We start from the raw sequence: 5815 nt of genomic DNA on the forward strand, positions 1-5815 counted from the left end.
TGGAAGGAAGGAAAGAAGGAAGGAAGGAATGAGAGAAATGGAAGGAAGGAAGGAAGGAAGGAAGGAAGGAAGGAAGGAAGGAAGGAGAGAAATGGAAGGAGCGGAGGGAAGGAAGGAGAGAAAGGGAGGGAAGGAGGGAAGGAAGGAGAGAAAGAGAAGGAAGGAAGGAATGAGACAAATGGAAGGAAGGAAAGAAGGAAGGAAGAAGAGAAATAGAAGGAAGGAGGGAAGGAAGGAAGGAAGGAAGGAGAGAAAGGGAAGGAAGGAGGGAAGGAAGGAGAGAAAGAGAAGAAAGAAGGAAGGAAGGAGGGAAGGAAGGAAGGAAGGAGAGAAATTAAAGGAAGGAAGGAGAGAAATTGAAGGAAGGAAGGGAGGGAGGAAAAGAAGAAAGGGAAGAGAGAGAGGAAGAATGACAAAAAGGAAGCCAAGCGGTCAAGAGAAAGAGAAGGAAGGAAAGGAGGAAGGAGAAAAGGTTGGATGGATAGAAGGAAGGCAAGAAGGAAAAAAGAGGAAAAAAGAAGTCACGAAAGGGAGGGAGGGAAGGAAAGGAAGAAGAAGAAAGGGAAAAGAGAGAGAGGAAGAATGACAAAAAAGAGAAATAATAAAAAGGAAAAACAGAAGCAGAAGAAGAGGAGAATGTGGGAAGGGGGGATGGGGGAGAAGAAGAAGAAGAAGAAGAAGAGGAAGCAGAAAAGGAAAGAGGTGAGCTGGCACCTGCTGACAGGTGGCTGTGACCTCCCAACCTCTCCAGAGTCTCACTTCGGGCTCACCAGGGAGAGGCCATGACTATCCTAGTGTCTACAGCGGGCAGGATATGATCTCTGCCATCGGTTCGAGAACCCACAATTAATTCCTGGCTTGTAACAACCCAGCTCGGGCGCTGCTCCAGGAGATGGGCTGAGCAGGCGGGGTGGGGACCGCTGAGGAATTGGCAGAAAAGGAAACCGTTTTTTTCCCCCTGGCAAACCATTCGCTTCCTCCTCAACCTTGGCATCGCTCGGCCAACTTCGGCACAAAAGTTGGCAGCAAAATAATTTTTAAAAACGCAAAAGATGTCGGTTGCCGCATTTCCCCAAAGGACTTTTATTACAGCACTGAGGAAAATCCTGCTCAACGACCACGCTCTGACCCACATTTATGACCGTTTGCAACATTCTGCAGTCACCGGATTTGAGATTTTGGGTGGATTTGTATGTGTGTGTGTTTTCGGCATTTATGTCTTGTTTCCAGCAAAAGAAAAACCTCCCACCCGTTAAAGAAAACAAGGGGTTCGTTCCGGAATGAGGGGTTCGTTTAATGACCGCTGCAGAAAAAGGTTGCAAACTCGGGTGCAGTGACATGGTGACCCGTCTTAACGGCCACGTCTTAACGACTGCAATTTCGGCTCCAAATACAGTTGTACGTCGAGGACTACCTGTATATAAACAGGATGCGAACGAAATGCACTACTTAGAAATCAACACAACGGCCCTTTTCAATTTGGGTTAGTTGTTATATTCGCTTTTGCTGTTGGTTTTGGCTCACCGGGACCTGTTATTATGTTCATTTGATTGTTTTTATTAAAATAAACAGCCTAAATTTTCATGCTGTTTAACTGGCTGCAGCGGAATGGCTGTGTTCTTTATTCCTTATTTATGGATGAGGGGATGATGGTCTATTGATTTAGCACAGATGCTTCAAGAGGGGTGGACTTCCACTCCCAGAATCCTCCAGCCAGCATCGTTTAAAATGGGTGGGCTTTGACTCCCAGAATCCCCCAGCCAGCATGCTTTAAGACAGGTGGACTTCAACTCCCAGAATCCCCAGCCAGCATCCTTTAAGATGGGTGGACTTCGACTCCCAGAATCCCCCAGCCAGCATGATTTAAGAGGGGTGGACTTCGACTCCCAGAATCCCCCAGCCAGCATGATTTAAGAGGGGTGGACTTCGACTCCCAGAATTCCCCAGCCAGCATGCTTTAAGACAGGTGGACTTCGACTCCCAGAATCCCCCAGCCAGCATGATTTAAGAGGGGTGGACTTCAACTCCCAGAATCCCCCAGCCAGCATCCTTTAAAATGGGTGGGCTTCAACTCCCAGAATCCCCTAGCCAGCATGCTTTAAGACAGGTGGACTTCAACTCCCAGAATCCCCCAGCCAGCATCCTTTAAAATGGGTGGACTTCAACTCCCAGAATCCCCCAGCCAGCATGATTTAAGAGGGGTGGACTTCAACTCCCAGAATCCCCTAGCCAGCATGCTTTAAGACAGGTGGACTTCAACTCCCAGAATCCCCCAGCCAGCATCCTTTAAAATGGGTGGACTTCAACTCCCAGAATCCCCCAGCCAGCATGCTTTAAGAGGGGTGGGCTTCCACTCCCAGAATTCCCCAGCCATCATATTTATTTTATTCATCGCATGCCTGTCTTTTACATGTGTGGACACATGTACAGTACACTTGAGTGAAAGAGACGGATGAAGAGATTCATATAATAAGAAGCAGGGGACATGTGAAAGGGAGGTTAATCCCTCCTTCCCCCTCTTCCAAGATCCAGCGTTCCTTTCCTCATACGTTCCCCCCCCCCACTTTTTTTTCTGCAGCTAAGGTAGACTGCACCAGGCCAAGGGAGTTCCACAAACCATTTCCACTGAGTGCAAACCTTTTTTTACTGGATCTCGTTCTTGCCTTCGTTGATTTTTTTTCCTTCCTTCCTGGCTGTCTGTATGCAACGGATTCACATGCGACAAAAGTGTATTACACAGCTATGCGTCCTGCCAAAAGGAAGTGACTTGGCAAGTGTTGACAAAAAGTTGGCAGCGCTGCCAGATTTTCCTGTCCCAACTTGATCTCGCTCCCAGCCCGGCTGAGGACTCGAATTCGGCTTCGAGGTCGCCGTTAAGAGTTGCCAAAACCTGGCACAAAAGAAGCTTTGCATAAAATCATCCGACGGACAATCAGACCGAAACAAGGTTCTGAGTCCCGTTAAAATTCCAAATTATGGGGGATCGAGGTACTCTGATAACCATCGTTCTGAACCTATCCAGGCAGACCCGAACCGATTTAGGGACTGTCCCCTCAGTCAAAACTGCACGCACAGGTGGTCCTCGACTTACGACCATAGTTGAGCCCAAAAGTCCTGTTGCTGAGCGAGACTTAACAACTGCAGTGATTCGCTTAGAACTAAGGAGAAATCTCCTGACAGTGAGAAAAAATTATCAGTGGAACAACTTGCCTCCAGAAATTGCGGATGCTCCAACGTGAAGTTTTTAAGAAGATGTAATGTTGTACTACTAACTAGAGCAGTGATGGCTAACCTTTTTGCCATCGCGTGCCAAAAGCGGGGGGAGTATGGGGGAGCTCAGGTGTGTGTGTGCCCACACCCATAATTATATATACCCTACCCCCCACGCATGTGCGTGAAACACCCCCTCGGTGCTCCCCCCGCTTTGGGCATGCGATGGCACGGTGTGCCTGGTAGGGCCGTTTTTTGCTCTCCCCAGGCTCCAGAGCCTCCCTAGGAGCCTGGGGAGGGCAAAAACAACCTTTCCCATCCTCCCGGAGGCCTTCAGAGGCTGGAAATGGCCCGTTTCCCTACTTCTGGTGGGTCCAGAAGGCCCGAAAATCAGCTGCCCAGCCCGCACATGTGCGTCAGAGCTGAGCTCACGTGCCCACCGATATGGGTCCACGCGTGCCATAGGTTCGCCATCACGGAACTAGAGCATACAAAACATTTGCTAGACCAATTCTTGAATACAGCTCATCTGTCTGGAACCCACACTGCACATCGGACATAAATACAATCGAGAGAGTCCAGAGATATTTTACGAGAAGAGTCCTCCATTCCTCTAACCCAGGGGTCAGCAACCTGCAGCTCTGGAGCCGCATGTGGCTCTTTCACCCCTCTGCTGCAGCTCCGTCACTCAAAATATGTGTCACAACTCCCGGCACGTGATTTATTGAGCTTTTCAACCTCCGGTAGGCCAACCATGGATAAATCCAAGAAAAGAAAAGTTTCAGAAGAAAACAGAACGTTTAATTCAACTACATATGCTAGTTTTGTAGCCGCTGAAGAAGTAGTCAGGCACGGGAAGGGTTTTTGTGGCTCCCGGTGTTTTCTTTTCTGTGGGAAACGGGTCCAAATGGCTCTTTGAGTGTTTAAGGTTGCAGACCCCTGCTCTAATCGCAATAAAATACCTTATGCCACCAGACTCCAAATTTTGGGCTTAGACAACTTAGAACTATGCCGACTTCAGTCTGACCTAAGCATAGTACATAAAATTATCTGCCACAATGTCCTTCCTGTCAATGACTACTTCAGCTTCAACCACAACAATACATGAGCACACAATAGATATAAACTTAAAGTGAACCGCTCCAAACTCGATTGCACGAAAATACAACTTCAGCAACAGAGTGGTCAATGCCTGGAATGCACTACCTGACTCTGTGGTTTCATCCCAAAACCCCCAAAACTTTAACCTTACACTGTCTACTGTTGACCTCACCCCATTCCTAAGAGGTCTGTAAGGGGGGTGCATAAGCGCACCAGCGTGCCTTCCGTCCCTGTCCTAATATTCCTTTTTACTCTTACTCTTTTCATGTAAATTGTGTTTATACTTTTACCTGTTATCTTATATATGCTTGACAAATAAATAAATAAATAAATAAAATGTTGGATAACCATTTATCTGAAGTGATGTAGGGTTTTCTGCCTAAGCAGGGGGTTGGACTAGAAGACCTCCAAGGTCCCTTCTGCTATTCTATTCTATTATTCTATTCTATTCTATTCTATTCTATTCTATTCTATTCTATTCTATTCTTCTATCCTTTTCTTATTCTTATTCTACTCTACTCTACTCTACTCTACTCTATTCTTCTATCCTTTTCTTATTCTTATTCTATTCTACTCTACTCTATTCTATTATTCTATTCTATTCTATTCTATTCTATTCTATTCTATTCTATTCTACTCTATTCTTCTATCCTTTTCTTATTCTTATTCTACTCTACTCTACTCTACTCTACTCTACTCTACTCTACTCTACTCTATTCTATTCTATTCTATTCTATTTCATTCCATTCCTAATTTCTATTCCATTCCATTCCATTCCATTCCTAATTTCTATTCTATTCTATTCTATTCTATTCTATTCTATTCTATTCTATTCTATTCCTAATTTCTATTCTATTCTATTCTATTCTATTCTATTCTATTCTATTCTATTCTATTCCTAATTTCTATTCTATTCTATTCTATTCTATTCTATTCTATTCTATTCTATTCTATTCTATTCCTAATTTCTATTCTATTCTACTCTACTCTATTCTATTCTATTCCATTCCATTCCATTCCATTCCATTCCATTCCATTCCATTCCTAATTTCTATTCTATTCTATTCTTATTCTATTCTACTTTACTTAACAACTGTAGAGAGCAAGGTTGTAAAAGGGAGCAAAACTCGCTTAACAACTGTCTTGCTTAGCAATAAAAAGTCTGGGCTTAATTGTGGTCGTAAATCAAGGGCTGCCTGTATTTATTTTTTAAACCGGATTTTAATAACATTGTTCCCTCTTTGTTTACTGTTATTTGGATTGATTTTCTTCGTTTTTCTTTTTTTTCTTTTTCCTGGGGTTTTATTTCAGTTAGATTTCACTGTCCTACCAAGCAGAAATCTTTCCGGTCACAAGGCTAAATCTTTCCAGGCCAGAAAAAGGGTGATTTCTTGAACTCACTCGATTCCCTTTTCCAGAGAATTACCAGGCCAAAAAAAAAAACCAAAACAAAACAAAACCCACCAATTATCAGAATTTGCAAAGTTTTCTTGAAAGTTCAGCC

This window comes from Pantherophis guttatus, chromosome 18, assembly GCF_059756535.1.
Source record: "Pantherophis guttatus breed Tessera chromosome 18, ASM5975653v1, whole genome shotgun sequence".
NCBI classification, from domain to species: domain Eukaryota; kingdom Metazoa; phylum Chordata; class Lepidosauria; order Squamata; family Colubridae; genus Pantherophis; species Pantherophis guttatus.